Here is an 18,073-nt window from a genome sequence, read left to right as displayed (position 1 = left end):
CTAATCTATCTAACTTAAATCAGATGACACTGTCTCTATGTCTCTCAACGCTGGAACACACTACACAGGGCCGACGTGCAGGCGGCCTTATATAGTGTGGGGCGTGTACTAAACCCCCTGAGCCATAATTGGCCAAAGCCACCCTGGCTTTGGCCAATTACAGCTCTCTGTACAGACAGCGCTGTGATTGGCCAAGCATGCGGGTCATAGTGCATGCTTGGCCAATCATCAGCCAGCAATGCACTGTGATGCCGCAGTAATTATGGGCCGTGACGCGCCACTCGAATATCGTTCGCAATTCGGCGAACGGTCGAACAGACGATGTTCGAGTCGAACATGGGTTCGACTCGAACACGAAGCTCATCCCTATTCCCAACACTTAATAACACGCTAGCTATACTTAGTTATCTCTGGGCCACCTGTGTGAACTCCCCTTGTGCCTATCCTTGGAGCGCCCTTTGTGAGCGACTGGTGTTGGGTTTTGGGTTGGTTTGTTGGGTGCATTGACCTTTTCCTGGACCCGAATCAGCGGGCTTGAGACAGCAGCATTCTCCCAATCCTTTTTAAATTCGGATGCAATATTTCTGAGTTTCTATGCAAGTTGGACGACATATTCACGTCCCGCTGTAAAACCACCTACCCCTGAAGAAGATAATTAATATTGCAGACTCTAAACGCGTTGGGTTATCTCTGTTGTCCCTTGTTCAACAGAGTAGTGGTTATTGTCAACTGCTTTGTTTTTGCATATCTCTGTATTTGCATCCTCTGTATAGTCTATATATTGTACACCCTACTTTTTAATTATATTCCAATAAAACCAATATTTTTATGACAATGGTATGACATATTAGATGACTTTGTCAACTTTGTGCATTTTTTTTTTAATATGGAGGAAAGGGAAACCTAGAATTTGTCTCAGGGTGCTGCAGCTGCCAAGGTGTAGGGGAGGTTTGGCTGCGCAGCACCTCTGGAGCTACTTCCTGGCGGTTCAGTTACAACAAGTGGCGGGCTGGGAGAGGAGGGACTCTGCCACTAGCTATAACTCACAAATATTGTTAACAGGTACCCTACATACATCCCTGATAGAGGCACTGGAAGTGGAGTCACTTGGGGGAGCAGACCAATGCCCCTAGGTAAAACTGTTGATGAAAGTAGGGAAAACAATAAGATCAACATTAAAGTACTCAGGATATAATGAATTTACACCTATCTGGAACAACGTGAACCTGCCAGAACTTGGGGGTTTAGAGGACTTCTCCAACTGGAAACAGAGAGGGGTGACTAGACTATCACAACTATATACACCAGGGACCATGAAGACGTTTCAGGAACTGAGGGAGGAATTTGGGGTTCTAAATAGAGACTTTTATCAGTACCTACAGTTAAGGCATGCTTTAACAATGCAGTCTAAGGAGGCAAAATTACAATGGAGTAGTATCCCTGTATTGGTAACTATAGTCAATGCTACCTCCCTAAAGGGTTTAACCCCAAAATTGTACCAAAATATATATCTGAAGGCATTGGAGAAAGATTTGCAGTTAGGGAGCAGAGTAAAATGGGAGATGGATGTGGGAAAACTCACAGATGATCAATGGGATAGTATTGTGGCTTCAATAGATCAACTCTCATTGTCACTAACCCAAAGGCTTATGCAGTTTTACATCTTACACAGGGCATATTATACCACAAAAAGACTGTTTATGTTTGGGGAACGCCCTGACGCATCTTGTCCCAGATGTGGAGGTGCGATAGGAGATTTAATCCATATGCTCTGGAGGTGCCGAAAACTGTATAGGTATTGTACACGCATGCCTGTTCGTGCGTGTGTGTATATGTGGTGGTGGGGGGTTTCAACATTTTTGGGGGGGGGATTTTATGTGCTTGGGTGTAACTTTATTTTTTTGCAAAAAAAAAAAATGTTTTTTACTTAATTTTTTTTCATCACATAGGGGACAAACAGTCCCCTATGTGATGATGTTTAGGTGACAGGTTCTCTTTATTGAGATATGCAGGGTATAACATGCAGATCGCATTGCAAAACATCCTTTCTCGGCAAAGCGAGCCCGGGACACCGAGAGCTTGACCCGGAAGTGACATCAGAGACATCACTTTCCGGGTCACAAAAAGAAGGGGAGCAGAGCAGACATGTTTCCACTCTTATCCTTCCCCTCTACCTGCCGGCACCCCCCATGGAGATTCCAGGCACGCTGATGGGCAAGCGGAGCCCGGTAAGTATGGCGGGGTTCGGCGGCGGGGGGAGTGTCGGTATCGGGGGGTGTGTGTGCGAGCGATTGGGCGGCAACGGAGCCGCCCGAATGCTCTCACCTGACAGGCAGGAGTCACACACAATCCTGGTGGCCGCAGCCACCGGATTATGTGTGATATCCCCCCCACCACCGACATGGCGGCGAAAGGGTTCCCCTTAATAATAAAAATGTTTGGCTGCAGCTGGGCCATAAAGAGTTGACATTCTTACTGTGAAAGAAATATGAAATTATGTATTTATTGGAAAACTATTTAAATTCACCAAAGCCATACATACCAAAGAGTACTTTATTTAGTAGTATATTAAATAAACTAAATTGAACCTGCACTCACAAAATCTGGGTATATGATTCAGGCTACAATGAACCGTATGAAGAACTGAATTTGTGATATATATTTTAGATTTGGGAAAACGGTAGAATGAGGCTTCGGGTAAGCCTGTCCCAAACATAGGTCAGGCTCACTAAACTTTGAGGAAAGCAGCAGTATCACACAAAAAATTGACATGCAATACATTCAATAAAAATTTAGGGAGATGGGAAAGGAAATATATGATCCTCCCCTTAGTAGCCATTACACCTTTCTACTTTACAGTATACGTATATAGTAAAATGAGGCCTTTCAGTCCCAGACTCCCAGAGATTACTGAAGCCTAGATGCCGAGGCCAAACTTCTCAGTGTGGCTAAAACTCTATGATAAATTTTCCCACCTAAATAATTTTTACATTTCTTTTTACTAAGAACGTATAAGAATTTAATTGAATACACTTTTGTAATAAAAACTATACTCAGTTTTTTTATAGGCAGGCAACCACTGAGTTTAAAGCTCTTAGAGATTTAATCATCTTATCTTAAGAAAGTCAACCTCTGGATTTGATCAATCAGATCAATTCGGAAATACTTCTAGAGGAGCCCTTACGCATGGAATCCAGTCAAAAAGATTTGATGCGTAAAAAAACTCAAATTTTTCCCCCTGTTAATAAAAATCCTACTATAGCCCTCTTTCTTAGATAAACTGTAAAGGAAATTGAGGCACTTAAATGCCACAAAATAGAAGAAAAAAATCTCTCACAAAGCCCTTCAGAATTTGAAACAAAATAGTACAATTACTATAAAACCATTGGATTAAGGGGGCTATGTGGTTATAATGGACAACGCCTCCTATGAAGCAATGTACAAAAAAATCTTACAAAATAAAGACTGTTATCGTCAGATCTCTTATCACAATTATAGAAGATTTCAACAAGAATTCTATAGTTTATGTGATGGAGCACAAGGTGCAATTTCTAAACAAATATGGGAATGTATTAGAACTAAACACCCCAAAGTTCCAACTCTATATTTACTCCCAAAAATTCATGAAAATGCCACTAATCCACCAGGGAGAGCGATAAATTGGGTAATGGCTCGATCTCTGAAAGTGCTAGTCAACTTATAAACAAATGTCTTAGACCCCATGTGGTTTAGCGTCATATGTGAAGGACACACTACATTTCCTACAGATAAATGAAAATATAATAATTCCAGAAAATACATATCTAGTTACAGTTGACGTGGAATCCTTATATAATACAATCCCACATAAGAAAGGGTTGGAAGTGATGGGACATGTACTATTACAGCATATCTCGTCTGAATGGAAATTTAACAAGTTTATTTTGGCCATGTTGAGATACATTTTGTATCAAAATGTCTTTCAGTTTCAAGGCCCCTACTACCCCCAGGTACAGGGTGTGGCTATGGGAACGTACTGCACCCCCTCATATGCCAACTTGTACCTGGGGGAGTGGGAGCAGATATTCCTATCTGATGAAGATTTATCGATGTACACTAGCCAGATAATGATCTGGCATACAGTAACTCACAACGGTGAGTACACCCTTCACATTTTTGTAAATATTTTAGTATAGCTTTTAATTTGTCAACACTGAAGAAATTACACTTTGCTACAATGAAAAGTATTGAGTATACAGCTTGTATAACGGTGTAAATTTGCCGTCCTCTCAAAATAACTCAACACACAGCCATTAACCACTTCAGCCCCGGAAGATTTGGCTGCTCAATGACTAGAGCACTTTTTACAATTTGGCACTGCGCTGCTTTAACTTGTAATTGTGCGGTCATGCAATGCTGTACCCAAACAAAATTTGAGTCCTCTTTTTCTCACAAATAGAGCTTTTTTTATGGTATTTGATTGCTTCTGCGATTTTTATTTTTTGCAATATAAATGGAAATTATATTTTCTACTTTTTGTTATAAAAAAAAATCCAAGAAACTCAATTTTAGTCATACATTTAGACTAAAATGTATTCAACCACATGTCTTTGATAAAAAAAATGTCAAAAAGCATATATTTATTGGTTTACGCAAAAGTTATAGCGTCTACAAACTAGGGTACATTTTCCGGAATTTACGCAGCTTTTAGTTTATGACTGCCTATCTAATTTCTTGAGGTGCTAAAATGTCAGGGCAGTACAACCCCCCCACCCAAATGACCCCATTTTGGAAAGTAGACACCTCAAGGAAATTGCTGAGAGGCATGTTGAGCCCACAGAATATTTTATTTTTTGTCACAAGTGATTGAAAAATTAAAAAAAAAAAAAAAAAAAACATAAGGTTGTCACTAAATGGTATATTGCTCACACATGCCATGGTTATATGTGGAATTACACCCCAAAATGCATTCTGCTACTTCTCCTGAGTACGGGGATACCACATGTGTAAGACTTTTTTAAGAGCCTAGCCGCGTACAGGACCCCGAAAACCAAGCACCGCCTTCGGGATTTCTAAGGGCGTAAAATTTTGATTTCAGTCCTCACTACCTACCACAGTTTCAAAGGCCATAAAATGCCAAGAAACCCCCCAAATGACCCCATTTTGGAAAGTAGACACCCCAAGCTATTTGCTGAGAGGCATGTTGAGTCCATAGAATATTTTATATTTTACCACAATTTTCTGGAAAATTACAAACTTTTTTGTTCTTTGCATAAAGTTGTCACTAATGCCCTGTACACACAGTCGGACATCGATCGGACATTCCGACAACAAAATCCATGAATTTTTTCCACCGGATGTTGGCTCAAACTTGTTTGCATACACATGGTCGTACAAAGTTGTCGGGAATATCTGATCGTTCTGAACGCAGTGGCGTAAAACACGTACGTCGGGACTATAAACAGGGCAGTATCCAATAGCTTTCGTCTCTTAATTTATTCTGAGCATGCATGGCACTTTGTGCGTCGGATTTGTGTACACACGATGGGAATTTAACCGATCTGATTTTGTTGTCGGAAAATTTTATAGCCTGCTCTCAAACTTTGTGTGTCGGAAATACCGACGGAAAAAGTCAGATGAAGCCCACACACGATCGGAATTTCCGACAACACAATCCGATCTCACTTTTTCCGTCGGAAAATCCGACCGTGTGTACAGGGCATAGGTGATATATTGCTCAAACATGCCATGGACATATGTGAAATTACACCCTAAAATACATTCTGCTACAGGGATACCACATATGTGAGACTTTTTGGTAGCCTAGCCATGTACAGGACCCCGAAAACCAAGCACCGCCTTCAGGCTTTCCAAGGGCGTAAAATGGTGATTTTACTTCCTCACTAACTATCACAGTTTCGGAGGCCATGAAATGTTGAGATAGCACAACCCCCCCCACCAAATGACTGCATTTTGGAAAAGACACTTCAAGCAATTTGCTGAGTCATGCTGAGGCATGTTGAGTCCATAGAATATTTTATATTTTGCCACAAGTTTCGGGAAAATTACAATTTTTTTTTCTTTTACACAAAGTTGTCACTAAATGATATATTGTTCAAACGTGGCATGGTTATATGTGGAATTACACCCCAAAATACATTCTGCTACTTCTCCTGAGTATGGGGATACCACATGTGTGGGACTTTTTGGCAGTCTACCTGCATACAGGACCCCGAAAACCAATCACCGCCTTCAGGCTTTCTAATGTCGGACTTTGTTCGGACATTCCGACAACAAAATCCTAGGATTTTTTCCGACGGATGTTGGCTCAAACTTGTCTTGCATACACACAGTCACACAAAGTTGTCGGAAAATCCGATCGTTCTAAACGCGGTGACGTAAAACACGTACGTCGGGACTATAAACGGGGCAGTGGCCATTAGCTTTCATCTCTTTATTTATTCTGAGCATGCGTGGCACTTTGTCCGTCGGATTTGTGTACACACGATCGGAATTTCCGACAACGGATTTTGTTGTCGGAAAATTTTATATCCTGCTCTCAAACTTTGTGTGTCGGAAAATCTGATGGAAAATGTGTGATGGAGCCTACACATGGTCGGAATTTCCGACAACAAGGTCCTATCACACATTTTCCGTCAGAAAATCCGACCGTGTGTACAGGGCAAAAGGGCATACATTTTTGATTTCACTACTCACTGCCTATCACAGTTTCGGAGGCCATGAAATGCCCAGATAGCACAACCCCCCCCCCCCCCCAAATGGCCCCACTGTGGAAAGTAGACACCTCAAGTTATTTGCTGAGAGGCATGTTGAGTATTTTGCAGATCTCGCTTTTTGTCACAAAGTTTTTTAAATTGAAAAAAGCAAAAAAAAATACATTTTTCTTTTCTTTCTTCATTTTCAAAAACAAATAAGAGCTGCAAAATACTCACCATGCCTCTTAGCAAATCCCTTGAGTTGTCTACTTTCCAAAATTGGGACATTTGAGGGGATTGTGTGCTATCTGGACATTTCAGGACCTCCATAACTTTGATAGATAGTGAGGAGTAAAATCACAATTTTACGCCTTTAGAAAGCCTGATGGCGTTACTTGGTTTTTGGGGTCCTGTACGTGGCTAGGATCCCAAAAAGTCTCACACATGTGGTATCCCCATACTCAGGAGAAGCAGCAGAATGTATTTTTTTGTGTAATTCCACATATATCCATGCCATGCTTGAGCAATATATCATTTAGTGACAACTTTGTGTAAAAAAAAAAAAATTAATTTTCCCGAAACTTGTGGCAAAATATAAAATATTCAATGGACACATGGCCTCTTAGCAAATAGCTTGTGGTGGGGGTTTTGTGCTATCTTGACATTTCATGGCCTCCCAAACTGTGATAGGTAGTGAGGAAGTGAAATCACCATTTTACGCCCTTAGAAAGCCTGAAGGCGGTGATTGGTTTTCGGGGTCCTGTACACGGCTAAGCTACCAAAAAGTCTCACACATGTGGTATCCCTGTACTCACCAGAATGTATTTTGGGGTGTAATTCTACATATGCCTGTGGCATGTTTGAGCAATATATCATTTAGTGACAACTTTGTGCAAAAAAAAAAAAAAGTTTGTCATTTTCCCAAAACTTGTGGCAAAATATAAAATATTCCATGGACTCAACATGCCTATCAGCAAATGGCTTGGGGTGTCTACTTTCCAAAAAGAGGTAATGTGGTGGGGGGGGGGGGTTGAACTGTCCTGGCATTTTATGCACAACATTAGAAGCTTATGTCACACATCACCCACTCTTCTAACCTCTTGAAGACAAAGCCCTTTCTGACACTTTTTGTTTACATGAAAAAATATTTTTTTTTCTAGAAATTACTTTGAACCCCCAAACATTATATATATATTTTTTAAAGCAAATGCCCTACAGATTAAAATGGTGGGTTTTGCAATTTTTTTTTTTAACACAGTATTTGCGCAGCGATTTTTTAAAGAAATTTTTTTGGGAAAAAAACACTTTTTTTAATTTTAATGCACTAAAACACACTATATTGCCCAAATGTTTGATGAAATAAAAAAGATGATCTTATGCCGAGTACATGGATACCAAACACGACATGCTTTAAAATTGCGGCAAACTACATACATTTTTAAAAGCCTTTAAAATCCTTTACAGGTTACCACTTTAGATTTATAGAGGAGGTCTACTGCTAAAATTACTGCCCTCAATCTGACCTTCACGGTGATACCTCACATGCATGGTGCAATTGCTGTTTACATTATATGCCACCAGACCGACGCTTATGTTCGCCTTTGTGGGTGAGCACGGGGGAGACGGGAGTGCTTTTTTTTTCTTTATTATTTATTTTGCTTTTTTATTTTATTTTTAAACTGTTCCTTTCATTTTTTAAAATCATTTTTATTGTTATCTCAGGGAATGTAAATATCCCCTATGATAGCAATAGGTAGTGACAGGTACTCTTTTTTGAAAAAATTGGGGTCTATTAGACCCTAGATCTCTCCTCTGCCCTCAAAGCATCTGACCACACCAAGATCGGTGTGATAAAATGCTTTCCCAATTTCCCAATGGCGCTGTTTATATCCGGCGAAACCTCCTGAAGAGTCATGAAATGCTCGTAGCTTCCGGTTTCTTAGGCCATAGAGATGATTGGAGCCATTCTGGTCTCTGATCCTCTCTATGGTCAGCTGGTGGAACCACTGGCTGCATTCTTGGGTTCCTTGTTGGGACAGGAGAGCCCGAGAAAACCATGGAAGATGGTGGGGGGGGAACGTTCCCTCCCACTGCTTGTAAAAGCAGTCTAGAGGCTAATTAGCCACTAGGATTGCCTTTACATGATAGCTGACTGGTGGCTGAAAAGAATGATACCAAGATCATACCTAAACCTGCAGGCATCATTCTGGTATAACCACTCAAAGTCCAGCAACAATGACTTTTTTTTTTATTGCATTTTAGTGTAAATATGAGATCTGAGGTCTTTTTGACCCCAGATCTCATATTTAAGAGGTCCTGTCATGCTTTTTTCTATTACAAGGCATGTTTACATGCCTTGTAATAGGAATAAAAGTGACACAATTTTAAAAAAAAAAAACAGTGTAAAAATAAATAAAATAATGTAAAATAAATAATAAAAATAATAAAAAAAAAAAAAAACCCCCGTCCCGACGAGCTTGCGCGCAGAAGTGAACGCATACACGAGTAGCACCCGCATATGAAAACGGTGGTCAAACCACACATGTGAGGTATCACCACGACCGGTAGAGTGAGAGCAATAATTCTAGCCCTAGACCTCCTCTGTGCCGCAAAATATGCAACCTGTAGAATTTTTTAAACGTTGCCTATGGAGATTTTTGAGGGTAAAAGTTTGACGCCATTCCAAGAGCGGGCGCAATTTTGAAGCGTGACATGTTGGGTATCAATTTACTTGGCGTAACATTATATTTCACAATATAAAAAAAAATTGGCCTAACTTTACTGTTGTCTTATTTTTTTATTCAAAAAGTGATTTTTTTCCAAAAAAAGTGCGCTTTTAAGACCGCTGCACAAATACGGTGCAAAAAAAAGTATTGCAATGACTACCATTTTATTCTCTAGGGTGTTAGAAGAAAAATCATATATAATGTTTGGGGGTTCTAAGTAATTTTCTAGCAAAAAAACTATTTTAAACATGTAAACACCTAAAATCCAAAACGAGGCTAGTCCTTAAGTGGTTAATGGCTGTGCGTTGAGTTATTTTGAGGGGACAGCAAATGTACACTGTTATACAAGCTGCACACTCACTACTTTACATTGTAGCATAGTGTAATTTATTCAGTGTTGTCACATAAAAAGATATGATAAAATATTTACAAAAATGTGAGGGGTGTACTCACTTTTGTGAGATACTGTAGGTACATCGACAATATATTTTTTGTATGGGATGGACCTTTGCCTCAATTGTTGCAATGTTAGGAGTTGCTGAATAAGAATAACTTCAATTTACTCTTTACTATGAATTTCCACTGTGAGGTGAATTTTTTGGATGTTACTGTAAATAAAAAAGGAGGACAACTCACAACTAAACTTTATAGAAAAGATACTGCAGGAAACGCTATTTTACATTCAGATAACTTGAACCCAACTACTCTTAAAAAAGCAATACCCTATAGCAGTGATGGTGAACCTTGGCACCCCAGGTGTTTTAGAACTACATTTCCCATGATGCTCATGCACTCTGTAGTGTAGTTGAGCATCATGGGAAATGTAGTTCCAAAACATCTGGGGTGCCAAGGTTCACCACCACTGCCCTATAGCCAATATCTATGTACTAAAAGAAAAAGTTTGAGCAATGCAGATTTTCAAAACTAACTGTGAGACTCTTGGAAAGAGGCTACTCAAAAACGACCTTAAAGAAAGCCTTTAACCGAGCCAATCAAAAAACTAGAGAATATTTAATATTTAAGCAGAGTGAGAGGGTATCTGTGGACAATGTAACTAGACTCATTCCTAAATTTTCGAATGAACATGAGGACATTCATAAGATTATTACAAAAAATTGGTCAATATTAACAGATGATGCCAGCATTAGGAAATTTGCTGCGCCCGATCCATCAATAACGTATAGAAGGGCTATGTCCACTAAAGTGGATGTAAACCTGATTCATGAAATTTGACCTAAGCACATATATCTGCAGTATTTTCTTATCTCTCTCCAAAGAACTAAGTCCTTTGTGTTTCTGCTGCTCCATTCTTCTGTTATCAGCATGATAACTTCTGACAAGTTCTGAGTCAACCAAGATAAAACCAGCCTGAAATTTGTGTCGTGGGAGGTTGCTATAAATAGATTAGCAGAGACCTTGTCACAATTGTCACAGCATAGTTCTGCACATTCCTTCCTTCCCTTGCCTATGTGTAGAGGGGGTGTGTGCCTTTCAGCTGTCTTGGCTGTATGCCAAGAATCCACTCCCAGCGCTGAACAGGAAGAGAAAATCTCTAACATAATGTGCACTTTCTAAAGAATATATAAAGCTGAAGACAGCAGATATACATCTAAAACGTATGTAGGGAGATTTGTTTCATCTCTGTGTATCATCTGAGGCTGTTCACTTCACTGGGTATATGGGAGGGTTTACATCCACTTTAAATACTGTTTAATTCAGAGTGAATATAAGGGGACAAAACAGATGATCCATGCCGCGATTTGGGTACTTTCCCCGTGGAAATTGTTCATACTGTCCCTATGTAAAGAAAAAAAGCCTTTTCAAATTACCACATGGAGAATTGTTTAAGCCTAAACATTTCACCAATTGCAATACAAGGGGAGTTGTCTACTTACTTCAGTGTGAGTGTGGCTCATTTTACATAGGAAAGCCCAAACAGCAATGGTGGAAAAGAATATCAAAACACATACATAGTATGCAGGTTGGGAATCTATATTTACCTGTAGGAAGACATATGGCCAAAACTCATAACTACAAAATGCCACAGGTAAGATTTATAGCACTAGACAGAGTACATGTACCGATAAGAGGAGGAGAGTGGAACGAAATTTTGTTACAGCTCGAAATTCGTTGGATTAGTCGTCTACAGGCAACAATCCCACCAGGCATGAATGAAAAAGAAAGCTTTAGACACTTTTTACAGGGTTTTAGCTCAGGAAAAACAGATTAGACAAGTATGGACGGTCTGGGTCCTTTGGTTGAGATATGAGATGATGACTGTGTACGTGGGGTTTAGGTACATTTCATGTCTGCTATTTCTTCCTGTTTAAACCCTGATTTTGTATTGTTTTTCATTTCTGGTTAGGACAAATCCCCTTGATGTGGTTATTGATGGGGTAGATTGGATCTTGGAGAAATGACAATTGAGGGGTTCTATTTAAACCACCTCCTACTTTTTTGCTTTTGACCCTCACTGACCGGTAGTCTAATGATGCCAGCTGATGAATATAAATAGAGAACAATATTTTTATATTTCATTGAGAGGTAATCAGCTTAGAGGGATTAATTTGGTTGGGTCTATTATTGATCGGTTATTTGAAAGCATTTCTGACTTTTTTTTGGTATTATTGTAAGTAATTTTCCTTGTGTGTAGTTCAATTGGATTTCCACTCTGTGGCGAGAGACAGAGGAATCACATGAGGCCAATCAGCCTCTCTCTGTTTAAGGAGTTTGATTATGGATTTGGTACTGGTGTGTTCACACATATGCAGATCCTTTTCTCCCTCACATATACCTGACTGGCTGCAGGCTCATTTGAGAGCTCTCTCTGTCCAGGGAGTGACATAATCAACGGTTGCTGGTGATGTTTGAGACATTTGTTTGACGGCATTTATTTAAAGGGGTTGTAAACCCTCGTGTTTTTTCACCTTAATGCTTCTATGCATTAAGGTGAAAAAACTTCTGTCACTGAACAGTTCCCCAGCACCCCCTGTTTTAGTCACCTGAGCCCATTTGTTCCCCCGCCGGAGACGCGCTCTACCTCTCTGCCCGGGGTTCTTGGCTCTTGATTGGATAGATTGATAGTAGCGCAGCCATTGGCTCTCGCTGCTGTCAATCAAATCCAATAACACGGGTACTGGGGGGTGGCGCCAAGTCTGGCATTCTGTGTCTATGGACGCAAATGCTGGACTTGGGAGCACGCCTGCATGGTAACCCCCAGGGAGAGCACTTCTAGGGGGTTTACCGATGTGGGGAGGAGCCGCGAGCGCCGCTGAGGGACCCCAGAAGACTATGATCGGGGCCACTCTGTGCAAAACGAACTGCACAGTGGAGGTAAGTATGATATTTTTTTTTTTTTAAACGAGGGTTTACAACCCCTGTAAGGTATGTTTTTGGTATTATATTTTTGTTTTTTGTTTGTTTTTTTGTGCCATTATTATTAGTGTTTTACGCCTCATTTGCAGTGTCTATTTGGAGGAAGATTTCTTCCTTTTGCCTGAACATGCAGCCGGACATGTCTCTGTGGGGGCTATTTAAATTCCTGCATACATTTTTCAAAGTTTAATGTGGTCTTGTTGGATATTTTCCTGTATGCCCCTGTGAATGGAAATCCATGGAGCTCTACAAGGAAATTGATATATTTCTAATGTTTGCAAGTATAAATATAAAATGATTGATGTAAAACAATATATGGCTGGGAAAACAGATATTATGGTGAAATTTTCTATTTTCAGAGTGGTGATTAATATTCCTGAGGAAGACACTTGAAACGGTGTTGGATAGGCCCATGTACTGCTGTTATTGAACCTTTGATCATACAGCCATCCATGGTTTTGGGTATCACCACTTCTTCTATGTTTTGTACTTTATCTTGAACAATTTTGACATAATGTTTGTTTTTAAACATGTGCCTCGTGAGGAGTTTTTAAAGTGATATTAATAAAATCTATTTTTATAATATATTTTTATCTTTTAAAAGTCCCATTCTAAGAGATACTTTGATATTTTAGGCAGGCATGTGGAAAAAAATTGAAAAAAGTGAATTTATTTCTAAAACATATAGACAGATTAAATACAGACAGATTAAATACTATAATTGTATCAGAATTGTACAGTATTTAACAGAGGCACATCTTTTTCTACAGTCTACAGTGGCCTCTGTAAGCTGAAACCATTTATTTTACTCAATACTTGATTTGATTGTAGCCGTATTAGTGCAATTGTGACAGAGAAAATTGAGTACTGTCCGTGATACTTTTTTTATTTGCACTAACATACAATTTTTCAGGACAAGCTTTCGGGGTGTGTCCCCTTCTTCAAGGTCCAAGCAGTACTGATTCACAAATTTATATCAATCAAAATTTGTGAATCAGTACTGCTTGGACCTTGAAGAAGGGGACACACCCTGAAAGCTTGTCCTGAAAAATTGTATGTTAGTGCAAATAAAAAAGTATCACGGACAGTACTCAATTTTCTCATTTTACTCAATGAAACCTTCAGCTTGCATGTGGTTGCTTTGTCATAGCTGAGTAGCTTAGTCTAAAGTTTTTAGCTGTAACCCTGGCCATAGATGGATTGAAATTTGGCCACTTCTGCTCCACAGTCTTGACTTTTGTCAGCCAATAGGCAGCCGCTTATTAGTGTATCCTGACAGTGGAGGAGTCCTGCTGTCAGAATACAATGTCACAGCGGGGAGAATTCCTCCACCCTAAACTGAAGTGCAGTGCTTATAAAACAAAAACAAAATTAGTATTAGTCCAGTATGTATAGCAATAATAAAATGACAATTTTTTTAATCTTATGATGTGCCAGCTGCTGGTTTGTGGATTTCACCTTTTAGCAAAATTTTTATGTTAAAAAGAATTCCTCTATCCACCTTGATGGCGTGGATGGAGGAATCCATTCTTTTTTTTTTGATCAACCCTCAGGCTGATCAAAAAAAAAAAAGAAAAAAAAAAAAAGAAAGTCATCCATCTCCAGCCTAAGGCAAGCCCCTAGGCAGAATGAAAGGATTCTTTATAAGGAACAATGTGGTTTAGTGTTCTGCCAATGCTGGTTCTAGCCAACTGAATAAATTGCTTCAAAAATGGGTCTGGATGTGTTTCTAAATGCGGCTTTAGGGGCTTTAGGGTTCTGAGTTTGATGTCAATTTTTTCTTTTTACTCAATGGCCTTGTGTTTTTTTTTTTTTTTTTTTTTTCACTAGAGCTATGCAATAAGGCACAATAAAGCAGTGCATAACATTAAATAATAATTCATGTAGAGAAATATGCTTGGCAAGATCATTTAGCTGCATCTAACAAGATTCCCCAATTTGCCTTGAGGTGTCTCTTGCCATAGTAAAATATTGAAATGGCATTTTCTTCTTCTTTGCTGTAGTTGAAATTGTTATGCCTTAATTGGCTAGCAAGAGAGCCTCCTTATCTCACTTCAACTTGTGGCTAACATGCTGCATATACTCAGGTGGATAGCAGATTTTGAGATCTTATTTCATTTAATGACTTATTTTTTTATTTCCAATACCCCTGGTGTCTCCACAATTCATCTAATAAACGTATGTGTGTGTGCATGTAATACACCTAGTATATTTACTGTGAACCTAATTTACTAAAGCTTATGTTTATATGCTGGTATATGATGTACTGTACATCTACTAAGAAGAATGGAATATAGCATAGGTATGGCTTTAACATGGTAAATGTACTAAGAAGCATGCTTTTCTATAAAAATGCACCCTGCAGCATCTGAACATACAGTAAGTGCTGACAAACCTAAAATAAAATAAAAATCAGCATTTTTGCAGGATCAATACTTAATTGAGTACTATCATGAAAGGTTACTGTAAAAAATCAATACAAAAAAGCCATAGTGCATACCTCCCAACTTTTTGAGATGGGAATGAGGGACACCTATTAGCAAAAGAAAGTAGGCATAAGACACATCCCCTTCCACACCCCCTTAAAGGAGAATTATACAAAAATAATGATTCTGAACCCACAAGTACTTTTCTTTTTTTTTTTTTTTTTTACCACTACTATCCCTTTATACTTGCTTTTGATATTTACAAATGCAGCAATTTATAAATTGGATGAAAGGTTTAGCACTGGGAAACACTTTTTGAAAGATAAAAAGTGAATTTTATATACAAATATATAGATCAGACCAAAATGAGGCACAAATTAGGAGGAAAGAGGGACTTTGTTCCAAATCAAGGACAGTCCCTCGAAATCAGGGACAGTTGGGAGCTATGATAGTGAATGAGATACTGGTGCCATCACAGTGCACATGCAAAGATATCCAAGGGTACACAATTTCATATACTTCTGTCTCTGAACAGATTTCCAGTAATAAAAACACATATATACACTTTTTATAGAACAAGGTTCCTCAAAAATGGGACTTTAAATGGACGTCAGGCAGTAATGAGTATAAAAAATACAAAATGTATTGTGCAATACATAAATTACAACATGAAACACATATAACCAATGATAAAAACATATGTAAGGGAAATAAGTAGTGGAACCAGCTGAAAGAAGGAAGGGGCCTCGCAAATGAATGTCCACTGGATTGTTCTGAACATTCATTTGGGAGATCCCCTCCCTTCTTTCAGCTGGTTCCCCTACTTATTTCCCTTACATATGTTTTTATCATTGGTTATATGTGTTTCATGTTGTAATTTATGTATTGCACAATAAATGTTGTAATTTTTATACTCGTTACTGCCTGATGTCCATTTAAAGTCCCTTTTTTTTGAGTAACCTTGTTCTATAATCTGTTTCAGGATGGGACGCACAGGCAGTTTAGTCATTTAAATGGGGCAAACTCCCATTTTCATATATACATTTTTTTGTTTGGACAATATGCACATTTTCTTCCTTGGTGACCAAGCTTTGTGCTTTTCCCATTAGTTTTCTTTGTGATTTCCATCATTATACTGCAGCAGGTTGGCTATGTAAACACACAAATCCCTGTTCTGACATGAGAGACAGATCTGCTGTTCCTACTAATCAGAAACAGCAATCTGTCTCCTCCTCCAGTCCCATCCCCCCCACAGTTAGAAATACACAGATGGAACACTGTTAACCCCTTGATTGCCCCCTAGTGTGAACCCCTTCCATGTCAGTGATATTTGCCCAGTAATGAGTGCATTTTTTATAGCTGGGATCGCTATATAAATTTCAATGGTCCCAAAAAAATGTTAAAAGTGTCTGATTTGTCTACCGCAATGCTAAAAATCGCAGATCGCCACCATTACTAGTAAAAAAAAATTTAAAACAATTAAAATGCCATAAATCTATTCCTTATTTTATAGACGTTATAACTTTGGCGTAAACCAATCAATATAAGCTTATTGCAATTTTTTTTTACCAAAAATATGTAGAAAAATACATATTGGCCTAAACTGATGAAGAAAGTGTTTTTTTTTTTTAAATTAAAATTTTGGATATTTATTATAGCAAAAAGTAAAAACTATTGTATTTTTTTTTTAAATTGACTTTTTTTTATAGCGCAAAAAATAAAAACCGCAGAGGTAATCAAATACCACCAAAATCTCTATTTGTGGGGAAAAAAAAGACATACATTTTGTTTGAGTACAACATCGCATGACTGCGCAATTGTCAGTTAAAACGATGCAGTGCCGCATCGCAAAAAATGGCCTGGTCATTAAGGGGGGGCGTCTTTCCAGTCCTTAAGTGGTTAAATCAAATTTTGACTCAAAAAGTGAAGTACCACTGGTTTACGCCCTCCCTACAGATTTTTTTTGGGACGGCAGAGAGAGTACCAATTCTTATCTACCCACTCCCTCTTCCACAATCCTCTTCCAGATGAGGGTGACACCCCTTGCCCCGCCCTAGACTTGTGCAAGCCAGAAAATTTAGTTTAGTTGTGTTTGGTTTTCATTCGTAAAATACATTATTTCGTTCTGTTATATTCGTTACGTTCTGTTAATTTGTTTTTGGATTATTCGTTATTTCTGTAGAGTATAGAAATTCGTTATAAGGAATCAATTTGTTTCTTTTATAGATAATTTGTTACTTATGTATGTATATATATATATATATATATATATATATATATATATATATATATATATATACAGTATTTGTGATGATGATAACACGAAACAACTGATTGGACTAGAAAACTGTAACTCAGATGGATCAATTCCTTTCCACTTGCTCAGTCGCTCACTAATAGAATAAAAATGAATTTGTACGATTGAATTTAGATAATTATGCGATTACGAGGCGACCTGCTGTTTCATTAGACCTTTAACAAATTAACGAATCATGCTGAATGAATTTGTTATAATTTTTTTCGGATTAGTTGAAATTCGTTATTCTTTTCTTCGGACATTCGGATGCATCCGATGCAAGATGCAAAATTTATCTGAATTTCGATTAGTTTATGAAGCAAATTGCACATGCCTACTCTGCCCCCTTTCCCTCCTGCAGCCTCCTGAGACACATCACATGTCTCAGGAGGCTGATCAGGGCCTGAGGGCAGCATATACACCATATACACCAAGTCCATAAGTAGTTAAATATAGGTGACATATTTTCTTTATTCTAATTTGTAGGTATTAAGTCAGTCAATAAAAAGTCTTTAAAAATTAGAATGAATAGTTAGAAATAACTGAGAACTCATG

This window comes from Aquarana catesbeiana, linkage group LG02 (genome assembly GCF_042186555.1).
Source record: "Aquarana catesbeiana isolate 2022-GZ linkage group LG02, ASM4218655v1, whole genome shotgun sequence".
Taxonomy (NCBI): domain Eukaryota; kingdom Metazoa; phylum Chordata; class Amphibia; order Anura; family Ranidae; genus Aquarana; species Aquarana catesbeiana.
The sequence above is the reverse complement of the archived record's forward strand: the minus strand, read 5'-3'. Positions refer to the sequence as shown.